Source organism: Aotus nancymaae, unplaced genomic scaffold (assembly GCF_030222135.1).
Source record: "Aotus nancymaae isolate 86718 unplaced genomic scaffold, 86718_ANA_hifiasm-v0.15.2.pri h1tg000001l, whole genome shotgun sequence".
Taxonomy (NCBI): Eukaryota; Metazoa; Chordata; class Mammalia; order Primates; family Aotidae; genus Aotus; species Aotus nancymaae.
Window position 1 is genome coordinate 4,483,819 of NW_026988412.1, and position 24,535 is coordinate 4,508,353.

The 24,535-nt window shown below is 43.7% G+C and overlaps 1 long non-coding RNA gene across 1 annotated transcript; it reads left to right on the plus strand.

The window, feature by feature from the left end:
• Nucleotides 1-1,876: 1,876 nt before the first annotated feature.
• On the plus strand, nt 1,877-23,893 carry LOC135274277 (uncharacterized). The gene is made up of 4 exons (XR_010342139.1): nt 1,877-2,185; nt 7,491-7,612; nt 10,807-11,008; nt 22,994-23,893. It is a non-coding gene; the product is annotated as an uncharacterized LOC135274277 (long non-coding RNA).
• Nucleotides 23,894-24,535: the final 642 nt, after the last annotated feature.

Below are 24,535 nucleotides of genomic sequence, written 5' to 3' on the forward strand. Positions count from 1 at the left end.
CTATTTCTCATTACTTAACTTTGAACAGATCCTGTGACTGCTTTGACTAAAGGAATATACAGAAGTGACTCCCTACTCTGTGATTTAAGAAATACGCAGTTTTGGGCGGGCACAGTGGCTCATGCCTTTAATCCCAGCACTTTGGGAGGCTGAGGTGGGCAGATCACGAAGTCAAGAGGTTGAGACCATCCTGGCCAACATGGTGAAACCCCGTTTCTACTACAATACAAAAAATTAGCCAGGCATGGTGGTGGGTACCTGTAGTCCCAAACTACTTGGGAGCCTGAGGCAGGGGAATTGCTTGAGCCAGGGACGTGGAGGTTGCAGTGAGCTGAGATTAAGCCACTGCACTCCAGCCTGGTGACAGAGCAAGACTCTGTCTCAAAACAAAAAAGAAAAGAAAAGAAAAGAAAAAAAATCCAGTTTCCCTTTCAGTGCCTGGAATGTTCCCACTTAGAACCTACCCACCACGCTGTGAGGAAGCCCAAGCAGTTATGTGGAAAGGTGAGAACCAGGTGGAGAAGAATCAAGGCCCCTGGCCAACAGCTATAGCTGAGCTTCCACTGGGTAGTCGTCCCCAAATCCCAGCCCATGGGAGTGAGGCCATACTCATCCTTCCAGCCATCCTAGTACCCTAAATGACATCACATCAAGCTGTGTAACTACCTGATCAACCCACAGAATCATGGGAAATTATAAATGAAGTGCTGTTGCTTTGAGCCACTAAATTTCAGGTTGCTACACAGAAACAGAGAACTGAAACAACCTGTGAGGAGACTGTTAGTCCTGGTGGGAGATAATGGTGGCTTGGTCTAGGTTAGTAAGGACAGAGGCAGTGAGGAAAAAGATGACAGCATTTGTAACTGGAGTACGAGAGAAAGAAAAAACAGGGATGAAACCAACAATTTAGGCCTTGATACTTGAAGGAATGAAGTTGTTACTTATTAAGACAGGAAGAATGACAGAGGGACAGGCTTGGGGGAGAAATCAGGGATTCAAATTGGAACTTGTTAAGTCTGATATTTCAATTAGACTTCCAATGGAGATGCTGAGTAGGCAGGCGGTTCTGTGAGTCTGAAATCCAGGGGAGAAATCTGGGCTGGACACTTAAATTTGGAAGTCATCAGCATATAAGTGGATTTAAAGCTACAAATATGGAGTTCTGGAGCCCCAAGATACTGGAGTGCCAAGGTACATGTTAAAAAAGGAAGAGAAGAGTTCTGAGCCCCAAGGTACTCCAATATTGTGAACTCTAAAGGATAAGGAGAAATCTCAAAGGAGATCGACAAGGACAGCCTGTGAGATGGGAAAGAGCATGTCCTGGAGGCCAAGAGAACATGTTTCAAGAAGAGTATAGGCTGGGGGTGGTAGCTCATGTCTGTAATCCTAGCACTTTGGGAAGTCAAGGAGAGTGGATCACCTGAGGTCAAGAGTTCAAGACCAGCCTGGTCAACATGATGAAACCCTGTCTCTACTAAAACTACAAAAAAAAAAAAAAAAAAAAAAATTAACTGTATGCTGTGGCGCATGCCTGTAATCCCAGGAGGCTGTGGCAGGAAAATCACTTGTCATTTGTAGCACAATTCAGGAGGCAGAGGTTGTGGTAAGCCGAGATCGTGCCACTGCTTTCCAGCTTGGGGGCAACAGAATAAGACTCCATCTCAAAAAAATAAATAAATAAAAATTAAAAAATAAAAACTAGCCAGGCTTGGTGGTGTGCACCTGTAATCCCAGCTACTCAGGGAGGCTGAGGTGGGAGGACCGCTTGAGCCCAGGAGTTTAAGGCTGCAGTGAGCTTTGATTCATACCACTGCACTCCAGCCTGGGCAACAGAATAAAACTCCATCTCAAAAAAAAAAAAAAAAAAAGGGGAATGGTTAAGTCAATGTGGTATGTTAATATAGAAATACTCTAGCAATTTTTAAAGACCAAGGTAGATCTATAGATAGTAACATTTTGTAATTTGTAGCACTTTTGTAACTAAAACCATGAAACTTTAAATTCCTAAATGTAAGCATATGTTTGTAAATGCACACCAAAACATCTCTAAAGATACTTAGCTATTTATCATCTGAATATTATAGAACAAGAATCTACTCATCTAATACATGGGCATTTAGAACAAAATTTGGTAGAGAAACTAGAAGAAAATGAAGCTAAATATTTACAGCACCGACTTGGAAAGGTAAGACTTTAGTGTTCATTTTCCACTGTGTTTTTATTTTTCCACTAAAAACATTTTTAGAATGATTATTTCCACCGGAAAAAAGACAATGGTGAAATAACAGTGGGTCAAGAAACACACAAACACACAAAGATGTGCTCATTAAAGGAGATAAATTGCACAGTGAGAGTTCCTGAGCATGTTCTAGAATCTTCTCCTCATTAAGTATAAATCCTTCCCGGAGAGTTTGTATATGGCAGCAGGGGTAGAAAAGGGGCCAAGGGTCTCTGAAATCAATGTTCTTTGGGGACCCAGAATTTGAACAGTAGTCTAATATGGCCAGGTGGTAGGAACATCTCTGTGGGGCCAGTTGTCTTGATCCAGAGAGAAAACAGGTTCCACAGACAACAACTGTGTAGCTAGGACCAGCCTTGCTACAATCCGAAGCTGTTGGCCACAGGGAGGACTGATCAACACCCTCAACTTATTGTGGGTGGATGGAGTTGCACTTCTGCCAACTGCCAGGCTGCTAAGGTTTCCCTTCCTTCTCCCTCTGCTTCTGCTCCTGCCTGGCTGCTCAGCAGGCAGGGTTGGTATGCAAGCCAGCAAACTGCCTGCCCCTGCACAGGGATGGCATGCTCTGTCTCTCTCTGTCCCCTTTTTGTAATGCTGATCTTCTGAGACCAGGGGAAGTAAAGCCACAGTCCTCCCTTGAGTGAGGGCTGCCCACTTTTTCACTAGTGCTAGTTTGGGGTCCAGGCCTCACATTCCCATCTCTAATATACTCATCCTCTGGATTTTAATGGTCCTGGTTACACATTAACTGACCAATGGCCTTGGACCCTGGCAGCCCTCAAAGGTGAGAGTGCAAGACTATGGGGTGTGTCTGGACAGTGTAAACAGAAAGTGAAGTCTGAACATTAACACCAATTTGTTAAGACCTGGTTCCCAATCCAAGCCAAAGATCCTGGATGGGACCAAAAGAAAGAAATGCTGAGATTAAAAGAGAGCTCACACTCAAGGCTAGAAGATTCAAGATGGAAGGAGAACAAACAGTGCCCTGGGGCAGGGGGATGGGGGAGGCAAAGAAATTGCTTTGCCATCTGAATAAAATAGTTTACACATTGATTTTATTTGGGAGTGAGGAGATACTGACAGTGACCTCTCAGCACACAAGACGGTTAGTGGTGTCCCACATCAGGAAAACAGAACACCTATGCTTTTAAAAAACTTGTTTATTTTGAAATAATTTCACACTCTCAGAAAAATTGCAAGAATGTACTCAGAATGCCCAGATACTCTTTATTCAGTTTGATGATGATGCGCAAACATTTTGCCATATTCGTTTTATCATTCTCTCACACATACATACACATATTTTTCTGAACCATTTAAGTAAAATTAGTGCTATACTTTGGATGTTTTCCCCTAAACTTCATGTTAAAATTTGATCCCCAAATTTGATCCTCAAAGTTGTTGGAGGTGGGGTTAAACCGGAGGTGTTTGAGTCACACACGAGGGATCGTGAATAGATTAATGCCCTGGAGGTGGGGTGAGTGAGTTCTCACTGTTAGTTTCCACTAGGTCTGGTTGTTAAAAAGAGCTGGCCCCTCCCCTTCTCACTCTCTCTTGCTTTTTCGGCAGCCGCGTGATCTCTACGCAGCCAGCTCCCCTTTGCCTTCCACCATGAGTGGAAGCAGCTTGAGATCCTCCCAGAAACTGAGCAGATGCTGGCACCATGCTTCTTCTACAGCCTGCAGAACAGAGTCAAATAAACCTCTTTTCTTTATAAATGACCCAGCCTCAGTCGGGTGCAGTAGCTCATACCTGTAATCCTAGCACTTTGGGAGGCTGAGGTGGGTGATTGCTTGAGCTCAGGGGTTTGAGACCAGCCTGGGCAACATAGTAAGACCCTATCTCTACTAAAAAAATAAAAAATAAAAAATAAAATTAGTCTGGTGTGGTGGCACATGCCTGTAGCCTGTGGTCCCAGCTACTCAGGAGGCTGAGGTGGGAGGATCACTTGAGCCCAGGAGGCAGAGGTTGCAGTGGGCCAAAATTGCACCACCCTAAGTGACAGAGTGAAACTCTGTCTCAAAAAATTATCTGGCTTCAAACATTCCTTTATAACAACTCTAAACAGACTAAGACAGAGAGATCATGCGCCCCTTTATCCCTGAATATCTGACAGCACTAGTTTGGGGTCCAGGCCTCTACATTCCCGTCTCTAGTTTCCTCGTCCTCTGGATTTTAATGGTCCTGGTTACACATTAACTAAGAACAAATAAATTCACGTACATAACTTCTGTTCAGTTACCAAAATCAGGAAAACTACTGATACATTGTTAGTACTAAATAAACAGTCCATATTCAATTTTTGTCCTTTGTCCCTAATAATGTCCTCTACAGCAGTGTTTCCAGTCTGGGACCCCAGGGTCACACATTTACACTGAGGCTGTTGGGACTCTTTACCATCCCTCCATCTGGGACTGTTCCTTCTTCCTTCTTTGCCTTTCTTGACCTTAATTTTTTTTTTTTTTGAGACAGAGTCTCGCCCTGTTGCCCAGGCTGGAGTGCAACGGTGTAATATTGGCTCACTGCAACCTCCGCCACCCGGGTTCAAGTGATTCTCCTCCCTCAGCCTCCTGAGTAGCTGGGATTAAAGGCGCCTGCAACCATGCCCAGCTAATTTTTTTGTATCTTTAATAGAGATGGAGTTTCACTATATTAGCCAGGCTGATCTTGAACTCCTGACCTCATGATCAGTCCGCCTCAGCCTCACAAAGTGCTGGAATTACAGGCATGAGCCACCCCGCCCGCCCGACCTTAATGTTTCTTAAAAGTGCAGAACAGTTCTTTTGTAGGCTGTTCCTCAATGTGAGCTTGTCTGATATTTCCTCCTGATTAGTTTTAGATCAGAACAGCACAGCAGCAAACCTGCTCTCTGTATAGTGTGTTGAAAGTCAACATGTCCCATTGCTGGCGGCACTAACTTTGATCTCTTGCTTAAGGTGGTGACTATCAGGTTTCTCCACTGAAATGTCATTATTTTCTTCTTTATAATTAATGAGTAATTTGAGAGTGAATATTTTGAGAATATGTAAATGCCCTGTTCTTAATCATACGTTCATGCACTAGTTTTAACATCCATTGATGATTCCTGTGTGACTCAATATCATGATGGTTGCAAAACAGTGATGTTTCTTTTCTCTTCCTTTTCTTTTTTTTTTTTTTTGAGATAGAGTCTCACTCTGTCACTCAGGCTGGAGTGCAATGGCGAGATCTCAGCTCACTGCAACCTCCTGGGTTCAAACGATTCTCCTGCTTCAGTCTCCTGAGCAGCTGGGATTACAGGCATGTGCCACCACACCTGGCTAATTTTTGTATTTTTTAGTAGAGATGGGATTTTGCTGTGTTGGCCAGGCTGGTCTCGAACTCCTGGCCTGAAGTGATCCACCTGCCTTGGCCTCCCAAAGTGCTGGGATTATAAGTGTGAGCCACCACATCCAGGCCAAAATGGTGATGTTTCTAATTTCATCATTCTTTCTACATTTATTACTTAAATAGGAGAGACACAAAAGGTTTTTCTTTTTTGTTGTTGTTGCTGAGATGGAGTCTTGCAGTGGTGCGATCTTGGCTCACTACAACCTCTGCCTCCTGGGTTCAAGTGATCGTCCTGCCTCAGCCTCCTGTGTAGCTGGGATTACAGACATGCACCACCACACCAGGCTAATTTTTTTTTTTTTTTTTTTTTTGAGATGGAGTCTCCCTCTGTCAGCAGGCTGGAGTGCAGTGGCGTGATCTCAGCTTACTGCAACCTCTGCCTCCTGGGTTCAAGGAATCCTCCTGCCTCAGCTTCCCAAGTAGCTGGGACTACAGGCCCATCCACCACACCCAGCTAATTTTTTGTATTTTTAGTAGAGATGGGCTTCACCGTGTTGGCCAGAGTGGTCTCAGACTCCTGACCTCAAGTGATCTGCCTGCCTTGGCCTCCCAAAGTGCTGGGATTACAGACTTGAGCCACAGTGCCCGGCCAGAAGGGAAAGCTCTTCATAGGAGAATGCCAACTAATAATGTATAACTGCTATATACAAATTCACACACATATATACATATTCATAATGTACTAAAATAATGTATACCATATATACTTATATATAGTATATGTATACTTATATATGGTATACATTATACTATGTAGTATATTTACTACTATACACACATATGTAATATACTAAAAATATATATTTACATTACCATTTATATATAGAATACATTATACTATGTAGTATAATGCAGTGTATTAACATATGCTACTATACACACATAAATACACAATATAGTAATAATGTATATGTATATATACTTTATATATATTTGTTATTAGTTACTATATATAGCTAATATTATATATAAATTATATATTACTATATTATAGTTATATATAACTATATTATATATAGTTATATATTATATAGTTTTTTATATACATACACACACACACACTATGTGTGTGTGTGTGTGTGTGTATAATAACCATGGACAGATGGATTCTTCTTTTATCTATAGGTTATAATCCTTTGCTATCATTGTTTTTCTGACTTATTTTATTTTGTTTTTTTAAATAGAGACAAGGTTTCTCTGCCATCCAGGCTGGAGTGCAGTGGTGCAATCATAGCTCACTGCAGCCTCCAACTCCTGGGCTCAAGATATTCTCCCACCTCAGACTCCTGAGTAGCTGGGACTACAGGCACTCATCATCATGCCTAGCTAATTAAAACAATTTTTCTTTTGTAGAGATGGGGTCTATGTTGCCCAGGCTGGTCTCAAACTCCTGGCCTCAAGGGATCCTCCCACCTCAACCTCTCAAAGTACTGGGATTATAGGCATGACCCTCTGAGCCTAGTGTTATTTTGGCTTATGTTAATGTTCATGTTGCCTCAAATGTGGTCAATGGGAGCCCCTTCACATTAACTCCTGAATCCTTTTGATGTTTCCAGCCTTTTTAGAATTTGCCCTTTTCTTCTGGCACAATACGATGTTCCAGGCTCATCATGAATTTTCCCTGTGCCAGCTCTGGAATCAGCCATTTCTCTAAGTTGCCCTGTAAGTCTGTATGTTCAGAAATGAAATTAGTCCCTGTCTAAAGCTCTCAAAAGTGTGCTGGCTGTTCTGGTGGGATATCCACTAAGCTCCCCACCAAAATGCCATATACAATTAAATTTTATCTCATTTATTTTATCTTATTTGTAATATAACATATTGTAAAATGATTGTTTACTAAAAAAGAAACTTTTTCTTTCTTTCTTTCTTTTTTTTTTTTGAGATGGAGTCTCACTCTGTCGCCCAGGTTAGAGTGCAATGGCGTGATCTTGGCTCACTGCAACCTACACTTCCCGGGTTCAAGCAATTCTCCTGCCTCAGCCTCCTGAGTAGCTGGAATTACAGGTACCTGCCACCTCGCCCAACTATTTTTTAAAATATATATTTTTAGTAGAGAAGGGGTTTCACCATATTGGTCAGGCTAGTCACGAACTCCTAACCACAGGTGATCTACCCACCTTGGCCTCCCAAAGTGCTAGGATTATAGGCGTGAGCCACCACGCCTGGCCTAGAAGAGAAACTTTTGATTTACTCTATATGTTTAAATGTTTTATAAAAATTAGAATAAAATTTAGTTTCCTACATTTTGTTTTTGTGCAAAATTAGTAATTGCAGCCACATTATGGGGTGACTAAACTTTTGTGAACTGATCTAGACACTCAGTTAGCCATCATGTAGAATGTTGATTGCATGGGAAGATGTGTTCTGAGCATGAAACAACCAATTTATAAATGGACTTTGGAAGATGGGTTTTATAAGATGGGTTCACAGGTAGTTGAACTAGTCAGTGAAGTTTAAATGAATTCTCCTTCATTCCTAAAATTCTTTTTTTTTTTTTTTTGGAAACATAATCTTGCTCTGTTGTGCAGTGGCATGATCTTGGCTCACTGTAACCTCTGCCTCCCAGGTTCAAGTGATTCTCCTGCCTCAGCTTCCCGATTAGCTGGATTACAGGCATGTGGTGCCACACCCAGCTAGTTTTTGTATTTTCAGTAGAGACAGGGTTTTCACTATGTTGGCTAGGCTCGTCTTGAACTCCCGACCTCAAGTGATTCACCTGCCTTGGCTACCCAAAGTGCTGGGATTACAGGGGTGAGACACCACACCTGGCCACAGAATTCTTTTGTTTCTATTTATCTATGATTGACTTTGATCAGAAACCAGTTGAAAGCTCAACTCCTGTGGCTAGTGGCAAGTGTTATTTTAGTACACAACTCAGCACTTGTATTCCTTTCCACATTCCACCAGGAGTCAATTCAGAAAATACCTGTGAAATAAACTCCTGAGAGAAAAGGGTCCCATGGTTTGGGATCATAGTTTGCCCACAGTGTAAGGATGTGCTCAGAAAACAATGAGACAGAGGGTAATTAGTTGACACCACAGATATCTAAGGCAGTGGTTGTCAAAATGTGGTCCCTGGTGCAGCATTAGTATTTCCTGGGAACTTGTAGGAAATATTCATATTCTTAGGCCTCAAACTAGACTTCTGGATTTAAATCTCTGGGGTGGGTCCCAGGGATCCAGATTTTAATACACTCTCCAGGAGATCCCGATGCCACTCAAGTTAGGGAACTGCTGATCAAAGAAGTGGGCAGGGGCAGGGCTGCACCCTCTAATGAGCCAGCTGCCATCCCAGCTAGCAGCCAGCCAAGGATCTGGAAAGGGAAGCATCTTCTACCATGGGGACAGGGACTGTTCCTGCCTCAGGTCTTGGCTGCTCACAGGTTTGCCGAGAACCAGGTGTTCAGGTGGCCCAGGACTTGCAGGAGAAATCACCAAGAAGAGGTTATGTTCACAGAAATTCACACTGGATGGGGTGAGCCAAGACGCGTGACTCTCTGCTGTCCCCAGGGGTTCCCCATGCTACCCCGATTCTGTTTTCAGAGCCATCTTCTTGGGATATTGGTTCTTTGCCTGATTGTGTCTCATCTGACAGGTGAGGAGGCAGGGAATTCAGAGCAAACAATTATGCAAAGCCCTGCAGAACATCCTTATGGGGAGAGGGTCAGGGGCTCAGGGATGGTAGGTGGGGGCAAAGAGGGAGGAGCTTCTCCTGGACCCCCACCCCACAGTGGGAATGTGGCCACTTAAGAACTTCTGTTTATAACCACTAAGGTGGCCATGATCTCAAACTGCAACTATGATAACATCTGACGTCTATTTTGCAATCTCAGAACAAAGCTTTGGCTGCCTTAGAAAAGGGACTGGCTGTGTTCAGCAGATGGAGGCAGAGTCAGAATACAGGGTTCAGGAGGGGTCACAGACAAGCCTTGTGATCAAGCTATGCAAATAGGCACCCATGTGCTAGTCTGTACTGAGGGCCAACATCATTTCCCATTTTCTGAAAAGAGAGCCTTGGCGTGACTTCCACCTTAGCCTCTTTGGAAATTAAAGCGTGGAGCTGTGACGAATGCCTTTCTGACCAGGGCAGCACGGGCAGCGTAAAGATCTATGCGCTTCTTATTTAATGATGAGCTCAGGCCAAGATCAGCCTTCAAGGGGAAACCACTGTGTCTCCTTTCTGCTCACTCCAGAGCAGGGCTTGAAAGTCCTAATAGGCTGAGAGGCTCTTCAAGGATCTCAAGTTTACCCAGCAGAGATGATATTGACCTTCCGTTTTTAATCAATGATTCATCCCCCGAGGCCACACAGAAGATGGAGACTGCGATCTGTCCTTTCTCCTTTTCTCTCTCTAAGTCCTTTCCCAGTTCTGACAATGCTGTTTCCTTGGGAAAAAAAATAGGTAAACATTTACATCAGACTCCCAAGGACCTCGTTAGAGCCAGTGGGGTCCCACAGCTTCTGTTTTCTTATGGTTTCCTGAGGGAGAGAGTGGAGGAGGGAGCCATCTAAACCAAGGGTCACGGTTCCTTTCCCTCCTTAGAGGACTGGGAGAACGGGGACTCACAACATAAAAGGATTGAGATCACCAATCAACCTTTGCGTATCTTTGTGAACAGTTTAACATTTATTACAGTAAAATAATGAGTTCCACACCATGTAAAGGTAGTATAAACTCACCAGTAACCGATTATTAGTCTACCAATCTCATCTAATATCCCTACTATGTTTGGAAGGCATAATATTATCACTATTCATTATAGCTACACTCACATTGCTGTGTTCGGATTTGCTTTCTGGGTTCCTAGCACATAAGACATAGTATCATACACCATTGTGGAACTGGTTTTCAAAGCTGGCATTAAGAAAATGGAGGATTTGACACAATCTTCAGCGTCCTCCCCTGTAATGTCAATAAGAAGCTCATGAATTTATTCAGCTTGGGAGCAGATAATGCACAAACCAAGAAGGATCAGCACGTGTATGCCTGGTTCTTCATCCAAACAAAAAATTGATTTCAATGCTATGACTAGTGTTTCTAGACTCACATATCCTGGACTCCTCTGGGTTTCTGGAAATGTCCTACTGCCTTTTTCACCAACAGGGGCAGGAAAGCCCTGTGTTGACTTACTATCCCTCTCTCCTGATACCACACTGCAAAAACTGTTTTACCTTCCTTTTCCCTTCTCCCACTCCAGGTCTCACTCCTTCTAAGCAAGCCCCTGCAGAGCGATGCATCTCTACCTAGAAGAGGTCCACTGAAGGAACCAGATGTTTCCATAGGAGAAATGCACAGCATGGAATTACTATACAAAGAAATACATGAGCCATCAAGAAATTAAGTGAGAACGTGGATGAGGCTCATGAAGAAGCCGATATGCCAAACAGTGAGTACACCAGGTGTGTATGTGTGACCAGAAATGAAAACAGTTTCTGTGAATGCACGTTATACCCTAGACAGGACCAGTTAGAATAGCGTTCGCCATAAGTAAATGACTTTTACTGAAACTTATAACCTGGGAAGTAGGTAGAACAGGTGTTGTTCCCAGTTCAGAGAGGAGCAAAGAGTTGCCCAGGTAATCATCACATCATGAGACAAGGTCTGGCTCTGTCACCCAGGCTGGAATGCAGTGGCACTATCACAGCCACTGCAGCCTCAACCTCCTGGGTCCAAGCAATCCTCCCACCTCAGCCTCCTGAGCAGCTGGGATTACAGGCACATGACACCAAGCCTGGCTAATTTTTGTATTTTTAGTAGAGATGGGGTTTCACCATGTTGCCCAGGCTTGTCTGAAACTCCTGGGCTCAAGCAGTCCTCCCGCTTCTGCCTCCTAAAGTGCTGAAATTACGGGTATGAGTCACTACTCGCAGCTGGCTTCTAGTGAGGATCTTTTTTCTTCAGTGAAATAAATGTGTTTCAGGAATTCTTCACATTCATGAAAGCCAAATGCAATGAGGAAGACTTAAGTAGCTCCTTGAGTTAAAAAAAAATATGCTAGAAGAGACGATCTTTGTACAAATTGAGAAATTCGAATGGACTGTGTATTAGATGGCATTCTTGAATTAGTGTCAATGGTCTTCATGCAATGATAGTATTGTGACAAGGAGCTGTCCTTGTTCTTTGGAGATGCTGGATGGGGGATTTAGGCCATAAGGAAAAAAGTGACCACAGAGGAAAGGAGAGTGAAGGCATCAGAGCACCTAGCTGGTCTGCTCAGGACTCCACTCAGCCAGATGGAAAACACAGTTATGAATATCTGTTGCTGAGTAATAGACCAGCCCAGAACATGGAACATAAAAAAACAATTGCTTCTTTGCGCCCAGTCTGCACTTCGGTCAGACGCTCCTCTCTGGTCCTGTGGCATCACCTCTGGTGCTCCAGTGCTGGGGGCTAAAAGGAGTCACTTGCTGTTGCCTGGGTTCCTGGGTTCTCTCCACATGTACTCTCCATGCTTCCTCACAGCATGGCGGTCTCAGAGTAGTTGGACTTTTTACATGGCAGCTGGCTTCCCCTAAAGTGCAAAAGTAGAAGCTGCCAGACCCTCACAGGGCGAAAGCCTAGAACAAGCACTGTGTCACTTCTGCCATGGTCACAGAGCCAGGCCAGCTTCAGAGGTGTTAGATACAAGGAGAAGCTCATCAGGGTGGGGGTCACTAAACAGACAGTTTACCACACATAGGGATGAGGAGCTATGGTCAGTGGAAATTTACTATAGGCCAACATCCACAGGAACAGAGTACTTGATAAGACATTGCCCTAAACAATTCACCTTGAGATGATCTCGTTTTCCCTAGAAGACAGTGAAGTCCTTGAGGTCAGGGATCATGCCAAATTCATTTCTCCATGTATCCAGTCTGGCATGGTTCCTGGGGCACAGAAAGTACTCCCCAACGATGCTCCTGGTGAATGTGTAAATGAACAAAGTGCTACTTTTTTTTTTTTTTTTTTTGAGATGGAGCTTTGCTCTTGTTGCCCAGGCTGGAGTGCAGTGGCGCAATCTCAGCTGACTGCAACCTCCACCTCCGGGTTCAAGCGATTCTCCAGCCTCAGCCTCCCGAGTAGCTGGAATTACAGATGTGTGCCACCACGCCCAGCTAATTTTTTTGTATTTTTAGTAGAGACTGGGTTTCTCCATGTTGGTCAGGCTGGTCTCAAACTCCCGACCTCAAGTGATCCGCCTCCCTTGGCCTCCAAAAGTGCTGTGATTACAGGCGTGAGCCACCGTGCCCATACAAGTGCTACTTCTTATATTGCTGCAAAAATGCCAACGAGAAATGTTTATGCATTGAGACTAAATGCAGGTATATCTGAACAGAGAGAAAGGCTGGTCCTTGGTGAGAATTGGGACCAGGAAGCAAGACTGACAGCATTCCTAGGGGACTGGAGGGAGAGATGCGTCTGATTTCAGTTGATTTCATACTGTGGCCATGAGTGTGCTTGCGAGTTCCAGGAAGGCGTAGCCAGTGGTATCCTGTGAACACCATTTCATGAACTACCATGATGATTAAACTGCAGGGTGTTGCAGAGGGGCTTCTAGCCCTTTTTCCTGGCACATCCCCTCACTTGAGTAATGTCTGGCTTTAAATTTGGGAAGGCAGAGGATGGCAGTCAGGCTGTCTGTCAGTGTCATCATCTGTCATCATCTTCAGGCTGCCAGTGGGACAGCTGGGGAAAAGCAGGATCAAGTTGACTGGCAGAGGGTTTTACATCTAATGAGTTTGTGTGCAGTAATAGTATAATAAATAAGGCTCTGGAGGAACGCAGCTATCACTCGCATTCCAAAAGTGAGATATGGCCTTGCCAGAAGCTCACGGAACCATCTGTCACCAAATATTAGCCTGTGTCAGTGGCTGGACTGGCCTGAGGACAGGGAAGACATCAGTGGAAGGAGGCAATTGACAACACCATGTCATTCAAAAAGATTTAAAGGGAACTGCCTTAAGGAGCTGGAGATTTCCAGGTGATTTTTGACATACACATATAAAACCACCACCAAAAGCAGTTAGACTTGAAATCTCGGCTGCTGAATGCTAAAGAGTCTTTCCTTTGGAGGAGTTCAGTTTCTGTCTCTTGGGGAAAATTCTCGAGTCATTTCATCCTTATCTGCTTGGATTTGGGGCTGGAATTAATGCAGTCTTCTTTAATGTGTTTTTGCCAGTGTGATCCATCAGGATCTGATTGTCGCCAAAGAACTCCACCGATGACACAGCCATTAGTGACAGGAATATCGAGAGTGGATGAAAGCTTGAGGGTTGGATAAAAGCCATCAGGATTGGTAGTTGTTTGGTTTCCTCATTTTTGTTGTTGAGGAGAAGGAGGAGGAGGCTTACAGGCTGTCACAAATAAAGAACTGGGACCACATGGTAATGGGGCAAGTCAGGAGGACAGAGGGCCATGGTGACCCTTTGAAAAGGAGGCAAAATTAGGAAAACAATTCCTTGTGCTCACTTGAGCTGCACATATACTAAATTTAGAAAAGCAATTCATTGGCTGGGCGCAGTGGCTCACACCTATAATCGCAGCACTTTGGGAGGCCGAGGGGCATGGATCACGAGGTCAGGAGATCGGGATCATCCTGGCTAACATGGTGAAACCCCATCTCTACTAAAAATGCAAAAATTAGCTGGGGGTGGTGGCACGTATCTATAGTCCCAACTACTCAGGAGGCTGAGGCAGGAGAATTGCTTGAACCAGGGAGGTGGAGGTTGCAGTGAGCTGAGATCACGCCACTGCACTCCAGTCTGGGTGACAGAGTGAGACTCTGTCTCAAAAGGAAAAAAAGCAATTCATTGAAATGAAAAGTTCAAGGATAGCCAAGTCCCAGGGCAGCAAATGCAGGAGATGTTATGGGTCTTCTCTGTGTAAGGTAAGGTAAACCCACCAAGATTTGCCCTGGTGTGTTCATGCCTGGCGAAAGTGTGATTTCCCATGTTGATGGAAGACCCTGGATTGGCCTCTGCTGGGGAGTTGCAGGGATGGGTTCCTAAGGACAGGATTCAGTGAGGTCGATTTTAGTGCTTCAGACTCACAGAATTTACCCCTCATTCCCTGTCGAGAACAGTCCTTCTCAAATGTATTCCAGGACTAGTACTGGCAGATTTTTGTGGTGGATATGGTAGAATGGTACTCCATATCCATTCCAGCACCTTCTGGTATGTCTAGCTATACTGCAGAGGGGCTGGAATGGATAGTGAGTACCATTCTACCATATCACCATATGGAAAGCAAATCTCTACATTTCCTAGACTCCTTTGCAGCTAGGGTTCTGCTGTGCTCTAGGTAGGTCCTACTAATCAGATGTGCTTGTAAGAGATTTGGAGAGTAGGAAGCAGGCAGAGCTGTGCTGCTACTCTTGGGCTGCAAGCTTGCTTGTGGTAGTGTGAGTGGAGGACCCAGGGCATTGAATCAGAGCACACAACATCCATTTTGTTCTGGACAGCTGTGACAGTGATGCTCAGCCGCTCACCTTGGGTCACCCTGGCACAGGAAGCCCAGTCGTGTGGGCAGGCCTGTGGCTTTGGTTGTAGCCCTCATACACCAGAGCTTCTGACCTGAATCCTCCACCTCCCATGTGCACCTCAAGCCTGACTCAAGACTCTGTATTCAGTCTCTCCTTTCACTGACTGGGGTCCACATGCAGTTATCCTTGTGCTTAGCTTGGTCCCCTCCCCCGGTTGCCTCCCATCAACCTGGTGCCAAGCCATTCTCCCAGAACCGGCCCACTGAAGCCTCACCTCAGCACCCCCTCCAGGCCAATACTGTCATCTCTCACACGCTTCAGCACTTTATCCTGTCTTGTCACCTGGTGCATTCTGTCATTTGTGTGTTTACATGTGTTTGTATCTTGCCTCTCCAAAGACCCTGGGGGGCCTGCCTCAACCTTGTTCAGCAGCCCCTGGCACAGAGCTAGGTTTCTGACAAAGGCTCAGCTTGCTCTTACTTGGATTCAGTGTTGGACCTGAAGCCCTGGCCCATCAACACTGGGATCTGACCAGGGAAGCCAGCTGCTGTTTCCTCCAGCATGAGTGGTGTGATGAAAGATGAGGTGAGAGCTCCAGCTGAAGACCTTCCCACACTGGGCACTGGGTGCAGCGATGGAATTTCTCCCCACCGTGGGTCTGCTGGTGCGCCAGGTGGTTGGAGCTGCAGGTGAAGGCCTTGTGCAGTCAGAGCACTCATAGGGCCTCTTACCTGTGTGGCTCCTCCAGTGCACCAGGAGGCAAGAGCTGTCTGAGGCTGAGGTCTTGCTGCACTCAGGGCACATGGATGGCTTCTCACTGTGTGCACACCTGGTGCACAGTGAGGCTGGAGCCCTGACTGAAGGCTTTGGTGCATGTGCTGCTGACCAAGGGCTCCTCCCCTGTGGGCATCCACTGGTGCCACCTTCAGTATGCATAGAGATTCCTGCTGCGGCGGCCAGGCTGGGGCTGTAGCGGACAACTTCCCCAAGCTCCAGATGGTTTTGGCCTCTCTCCTGGGAGACAGTTCTTTTCTTTTGCTGGGGCCTGCCTGGTGTCTTTTCGTTTCTCCCCATTTGCTCACCTACAGGCTGTTCCAACAGCTATGCTCCTGTTCCCTGCTTCTCGGGCATCCCCAAATGCACAGGCCTCTGGAATCTCACCCTGGAGTCTTCTGGAGAATTCTTCTTTCAGATTTGTTTATTCCAGAATCGAATCCTCCTTTTCAACTTTGTTCTCAATATCCAGCCTGGCTGAGGCCTCTCTACTCAGCCTTAGCAGAATGTCCCCAACAGCGGCCCTCGGGGCAGGGAACAGATGGGTCCCAGGCAGCAGGTGGCCTCAGAGTGCTGAAGTCAGAGGAAACCCAGGTGCTGCTCTCACAGTGGCTTTCTCATCCAGAGCTCATACTGCTGTCACCAGGCCAGTTCTGAGACTTTCCGCTGTGGCACACCAAGTTCCTATGGGAAATGCCCACACTCTGCTTTGGTGGGGGAGTTGATAACTTTAAGTCAACTTCATAGAGGCACCATTTACATGTAATAAAATGCTCCACGTTAAGTGTACAGTTTTGATAAATGCATACACCCATGTGATCACCACCACAATTAAGAATGGTGGTGAAGCCCGGGGCTCCTCCAGGCTCACAGGGCTTTCTCCATTTGTGTACATCTCAAGCAATTGGAGAGAGGAAACCCTGATGTGTTCTAAAGGCTCAGCAAGTGTCACCTGAGCACGCCTGGCAGCGCCCGAACCCCAGATCCTTAGCGTCTGTCCACTGCTCTGTCCAAAAATTATTTAAGCCACGTTATGGCCTATCATCGTAGAGAATCTCCAAATACAGCTCCATGATAGTTTCTGTTGTTGTATACACATGCAACTCCACTCATTAAGAGGTGAGGTCTCACACCCCTCCCCTTGCTGGTCTCAGTGACTTGCTTGACCAGCAGAATGCAGTGGAAGTGACTTCCAAGGCTAGGTCATAAGAAGCACTGCAGCTCTGGCTGGGCCTCTTGGAAGGCTTGCTCTTGGACGACTGAGCTGCCACATGGAAAGTCTCACTGCCTTGAAGCCACCGTGCTTTAAGGAAGCCCAAGATGGCCACATGGAAGCCAATCAGTCAGGAGACACCTTGCCAAGCAAGAATGGAGCAAGGGGAATGAGTGGACGGCATTTCTGTGATGGCCTGGTGCATTTTTCCCATTACACCTAATATCCATGCCAAACAAATCTATTTTATAGACTGGCTGGGAACACAGAGGAGACAAATTACAAATACTTGCTTGTTGGGCTCCTCTTTCTAAGAGCTCATGCTGACTGTTCTTAATTGTGGTGATCACATGGATGTATGCATTTATCAAAACTGTACACTTAACATGGAGCATTTTATTACATGTAAATGGTGCCTCTATGAAGTTGACTTAAAGTTGTCAGCGATCTCTCTGGAGGCCAAGTTATGCCACATGTCTTGAAGGTGGTTGGGGTGTGTGGTGACTTCTACAGATGTCTTTGATGCCTGGCTTCATGGAGCCCAAATATTATAAATTATCAGAGATCTTTAGGGGAAAAAAAATCTCTTGAGCTACAAGTGTCTAATGTATTAGGTTGGAGCAAAATTGTGGTTTTTGCTATTTTTAATCCCCAAAATCACAATTACTTTTACACCAACTTAATAATCAGATTATATACTGTACTCCTTGTGTGATTCATTCAATGAATCCTTTGAGAATGAAGTCGATGTATAAGTAAATCTTCTCCTTTAAAAACTGAGGGAAAACTTCATAATACAGGCTCAGCAGAGCCACTTGCATTCAGAATGGATGACAACTCCTATTTGTCCTATCTTGCAAAAGATAACAGGCTCTCCTGTAACAAATGATGAATGGGGACGTTTTGTCTACTCTGGCCTTGGTCCCCTGCTTTGTCTGGTTCCTTTTCTTCCTCTAAGTTGATGCCTCCTTCACTTCAGATGTCCAAGAAACCCCAGCCTCTTCTTGGGACACTGTCTTATTGAAGTTGGGAAAGATATAAAGTTAACTGTTATATTTATGCTTTTCTCTTCTCCTCCTCCTCCTTTTTTTTTGTTTGAGACAGTCTTACTCTGTTGTGAAGACTGGAGTGCAGTGGTTGCAGCCTCAACCTCACAGGCTCAAGTGATCCTCCTACCTCAGCCTCCCTAGTAGCTGGGACCACCATGGCCAGCTAATTTTTTTATTTTTTGTAGAGACAAGGTCTCATTATTTTGCCCAGGCTGGTCTCAAAACTTCTGGGCTCTAGTGATTCTCCCTCCTTGGCCTCCCAAAGTGCTGGGATTACAGGCATGAGCCATCGTGCCCAGCCTATTTATACTTCTTGATTCATTGTTTATATTTCAGCTTCAGTTTCAATCCAGGAGTTTGGAAGCTACTGTTAAGTTTGCCAACTTAACCCACATTCCTATTTCAATCCCTATAGGATTTGCCTTCCTATGTCATAGAGGTGAGAGTTGCAATATGATCTTTTCTAGACTCCTATGCAGCTGTTATGCTAACATGTGACCTAGGACCTCCCGATCATATACACCCCTGTAAGACCTGGATGTAGAAACGAACTACAGGATGATCCCTCTGTAGAACTTGGCCTTCCAGCAAGCACAGTGGCAGAGGAGTCAGGTTCTCCCAAGCAGTTAAGGCCGAGTTTGTGACATCACAGTTGGCAGGCAGTGGAGGCAGCAGCATTTTCACTGGAATGGGAACTGGGCATTTTTTTCTGGTTTCATTGTAGCGACTATATGAACACACAGCTTAGCTGGCTAGTTCTCCTGGAGATTCTGGTGTTGTCAAATATTTCTCAAAAAAAAATTCCTTTCTTAGATTAAATCATTATTTAATCTAAGCTAGATTGGACACTGTTGTATGCAACTAAGGACTCTGACCATTACAAGTGAGGCTGGTGACCAGGCAATTGTATTTTAAGTGTTATCTCTCATCATGAACCAAGAACCTTTTTATTCAGTGAAAGAAATTTCAGGCATCTGCTACCATGTAGGAAATTACTTTGCTCCTCATTTGCCTTCTGCCATGATTATGAGGCCTCCTCAGTCACGTGGAACTGAGAGTCCATTAAACCTACCTCTTTATCAATTACTCAGTCGTGGGTATGTCTTTATTACCAATATAAGAACAGACCAATATAGATAGATACTGTTTTTTTTTTTTAAGTGTTGGTGAGGATATGAAGAAATTGGGATCTGTGCACTGTTGAGGGGAATGTAAAATGGCACAGCCATAATGAAAATCATTGATAGTTTCTCAGAAATTAAAAATAGATATGATTCATCTGATGCTGCAATTTCACTTCTGGGTATATACCCAGAAGAACTGAAACCAAGGTCTCAAAGAGATATTCGTACACCCATATTCATAGCAGCATTATTCACAATAGCCAAAGGCAGAAGCAAATCCAGGTGTTTATTCATGGATAAATGGATAGGCGAAATGTGGTACATACATTCAAGGGAATATTTTTTAGCCTTACAAAGGGAAGAAATTCTGACACATGCTAAAATGTAGATGAACCTTGAGAACATGATGCTAAGTGAAATAAGACAAACACAAAGGAACTGGTATTGTATGATTCTACCTAAGTGAGGTACCTAGAGTAGGGAAAATCACAGAGATAGAAAGTCAGGGGGCCGGGCACGGTGGCTCATGCCTGTAATCCCAGCACCTTGGAAGGCCAAGGCAGACAGATCACCTGAGGTCAGGAGTTTGAGACCAGCCTGGCCAACATGGTAAAACCCGGTCTCTACTAAAAATATATATAAAAAATAGCCAGGTGTGGTGGTGGGTGCCTATAATCCCAGCTACTCAGGAGGCAGAGGCAGGATAATTGCTTGAACCCAGGAGATGGAGGTTGCAGTGAGCCGACAAGGTGCCACACTGTACAACAGAGTGAGACTCGGTCTCAAAAAAAAAAAAGAAAGAAAGAATGTGGTTGCCAGGGGCTGGAAGAAGAGGGGAATAGGTAGTTATTGTTTAATGGGTACAGAATTTTAGTTTTACAAGATGAGAAAGATCTAAACTGGATGGTGGTGATGGTTACACAACAGTGTGACTATGCTTAATGCCACTGAACTGCATACCTGGTAATGGTTAAGATGGTACATTTTATGTGTATTTTACCATAATTTAAAAACAACAAAGAAAAATTTTTCACTCTTATGCATATAGAAAAAAAGAAAATACAGGCCAACTAAATGAGTTAATGCTTTTCCAAAACTCCTCCACATATCGAATTTGCCTCTTCCAAATCACTTTTTGATTCTGAGCAGCAGATGTCACTTTCCCCATGTGATGTCATCCATGGTGCCATGAAGCACAATGGTGATGCAGCATGTCCGAGTTCTCCACTATTGTCCCCAGGACTTCCATCAAAGCAGCTGACCCCCATTCTGCAATGACAACTATGCCATGACCGTTGTGTGGCCAATGAGATGCATTCCAATTTCAGAATTGTTAAAATGTGAAAAAAAAAAGTCTGCCGGAAGCAATAAAATATGGTGATTTTTGTTCTTGACTTATATTAGCTTGTGGACTTGACAAGCCAAAAATGAGATTGTCAGAATACAAATGCTCTCTCAACATGGAAATCTCATCCCCTGTTTAAAATTCTTCAATGGCTTCCAAATATTGGCCAATCGAATAAAGTTCAAATTCCTTAGCATCAATAGAAAACTCTTCATGATCTGTTTCTTTCTTTCTTCTTCTTCTTTTTTTTTTTTTTTTTTTAATGAATGAGAGGTTCTTATGTTGCCCAGGTTGGCCTTGAACGCATAGCCTTGCCTCCTCAAGCACCAGGACAACTGGCCCGAGCCACCGCGCTCCTCATCTGTTTCTTTTTTAAAATTATGAACTATTTTAAACACACAAAAATGCAGAGAACAACATAACAAATAACATGTAGCCACTACCCATATTTGACAAATATTTGACAAATGCTGATATTCTGCCATATTTGCCTAGACCACATGGGTTTTTTTGCTATGTAAACATAGGTAACATTTATAACACTAGGTTTTAAAAAGTCAGGGTAAGTGATAAGTACAACATATTAAAACTGTTCCAAAAATATACATTGGAAAAAAGTCTAAGAGAAAATAAACTAAAATTACAGGGTGAATAATATATACCATTTTACATTTTTACAGCAATCATTGGAAAATTACTTAAAAATTAGTGGTAATCAATGACATAACAGAAGAATATCTATGTCTTATGTCTTTCTACACTCACAAGTACACGGAGTTTTGTTTTGTTTTTTTTGACAGGGTCTCACTCTGTTGCTGAGGCTGGAATGTAGTGGTGCAATCTTGACTCACTGCAACCTCTGCCTCACAGACCCAAGCGATCCTCCCATCTCAGTCTATGGAGTAGCTGGGACTACAGGCCTGTGCCACCACGTGTGGCTAGGTTTTGTACTTTTTTGTAGAGAATCGGTTTTGCCATGTTGGCCAGGCTGGTCTTGAACTCCTGGGCTCAAGGGATCTGCCTGCCTCAGCCTCTCTAAGTGCTGAGATTTCAGGTGTGAGTCACCATGACCAGTCAAGTTGCTTAAAAAAAAATAAGCCCCTACTGAAGCACTGAAGTTCTCTGTGTACCACCATTCTATTCTTTTTTCTTACTCAGAGCTAATTGCTTTCTTGAAGCACTCACAAATCTCTTCCATCCATGTTTTTATACTTTTGTTCTATATGAGTCCTTTCCTAAGTGACACACTGAATTACTTTAATTGTACACATTATTTTTGTTTTTTATTTTTTCACTTTTATGTATGTTTCACTAACTGTATAAATCCTCCAGCAATGTGTTTCTTATCATTTTCCTGTCCATAGGCCCAAATGCTTCCAAATTTTTCCTATTTCAAATAGTTCCACAATTAAAATTTGGACATGTCTGTATACAATGGACAGAATTCTCTATAGCAGCTTTGGCCAATAGAAACGTAATAAAAACACAAATGCAAATCACATGTGTAAGTTTACATTTTCTAGTAGCTACATTAGAAAATATACAAAGAAACTGGCAAAGAAGAAATTGGTGAAATTAATATTGATGCTATATTTTAACCCAATGTATCTAATATATCCATTTCAAGATATGAACAATATAAAAATTAATAAAATAGACTGGGTGCAGTGGCGCACGCCTGTAATTCCAGCACTTTGGGAGGCTGAGGCAGGCAGATCACAAGGTCAAGAGATTGAGACCATCCTGGCCAACATGGTGAAACCTCGTCACTAAAAAAAAAAATTAAAAAAATAAAATAGTTTACATTATTTCCTGCAAAGTCTTCAAATCCAGTGTGTGTCTTTTAATTTGGACTGGCCACGTTTCAAGTGTTCAAGTTATACGTGGCTGGTGATGACTGCTGGGGACCGTGGCTCTAGAGTGTACATTTAGAAATGGAGTCTCCAAGTCAGGACACGCCTGTCCCCAACTTCGCTTGATGTTGCAAACGGACTCTTCACACAATGCAGAAGTCCCTCTTCCCTAAAGTCCTCCTCAATCGTCAGTGAGGCCTGCCTCTCACTCTCTGCCGGTCTGCTGGGTATGGAATGGCACCTTATTGTATGTCATTTTAGTTTATGCTAATGAGTTCAAGAACCTTTTTACATTTACTGAACATCTGGATTTTGTTTTCTACGAACTTCTCATTCCGATCCTTTGTGTTTTTCCACTGAGTTGTAACTTTCTCAACATGTATTTATGTATTCCAGAAACAGGTATCTGATGGATATATATCCTAGAAATGTCACTTTCCAGCCAATTATTTGTCTTTTTTTGTTGGTATTTTTGTCACACAGCACAGAGTTTAAAAACCCCTTTCTCTTCCCCCTCCTCCCTCCCCTCCCTTTCCCTCCCCTCCCCTCCCTTTCTCTCTTGATAGGGTCTTGCTGTGTCACCCAGTCTGGAGTGCAGTGATCTCAGCTCACTGCAGCCTTGACCTCCCAGGCTCAATGGATCCTCCAGCCTCAGACTCCCTAGTAACTGGGACAACAGGAGTGCATCACCAAGCCTGACTACTTTTTCTATTTTTGGTAGAGATGGGGTTTCACCATGTTTGCCTAGACTGGTGTTGAACTCCTGGGCTCAAGCTATCTACCCGCCTCAGCCTCCCCAAATGCTGGGATTATGGGCATAAGCCACTGTGCTCAGCCACAGAAATTTTAAATTTTAATGTTGTACTTCTTCCGTCTTGGCTAAGAAATTCTTTCGTGCTTCAGAGTCATAAAGATACTTGTTTTAGTTTTTTCTTTAAAAGTTTTAAAGATTTCTTTTTCATATTTGGTTCTTTATTCCAGCAGGGATTTCTTTCATGTTAGGGATGAAGTAGAAATTTAATTTTCTACTGGCTAGCCATATGCAGAAAACAGAAACTGGACCCCTTCCTGACACCTTACACCAATATTAACTCCAGATGGATTAAAGACTTAAACATAAGACCTAACACCATAAAAACCACAGAAGAAAATCTAGGCAAAGCCATTCAGGACATAGGCATAGGCAAGGACTTCATGACCAAAACGCCAAAAGCATTGACAACAAAAGCCAAAATAGACAAATGGGACCTAATCAAACCCCACAGCTTCTGCACAGCAAAAGAAACAGTCATTAGAGTGAATCAACAACCAACAGAATGGGAAAAAATTTTTGCAGCTTACCCATCTGACAAAGGGCTGATACCCAGAATTTACAAGGAACTAAAACAGATTTACAAGAAAAAAACAAACAAGCCATTCAAAAGTGGGCGAAGAATATGAACAGACACTTTACAAAAGAAGACATACATGAGGCCAACAAACATATGAAAAAATGCTCATCATCACTGGTCATTACAGAAATACAAATCAAAACTACATTGAGATACCATCTCACGCCAGTTAGAATGGTGATCATTAAAAAATCTGGAGACAACAGATGCTGGAGAGGATGTGGACAAACAGGAACACTTTTACACTGTTGGTGGGAGTGTAAATTAGTTCAACCATCGTGGAAGACAGTGTGGCGATTCCTCAAGGACCTAGAAATAGAAATTCCATTTGACCCAGCAATCCCATTACTGGGTATATATCCAAAGGATTATAAATCGTTCTACTGTAAGGACACATGCACACGAATGTTCATTGCAGCACAGTTTACAATAGCAAAGACCTGGAACCAACCCAAATGCCCATCAATGATAGACTGGACAGGGAAAATGTGGCACATATACACCATGGAATATTATGCAGCCATCAAAAACGATGAGTTCGCGTCCTTTGTAGGGACATGGATGAACCTGGAAACCATCATTCTCAGCAAACTGACACAAGAACACAAAATCAAACACTGCATGTTCTCACTCATAGGCAGGTGTTGAACAATGAGAACACACGGACACAGGGAGGGGAGCACTACACACTGGGGTCTGTTGGGGGGATATAGGGGA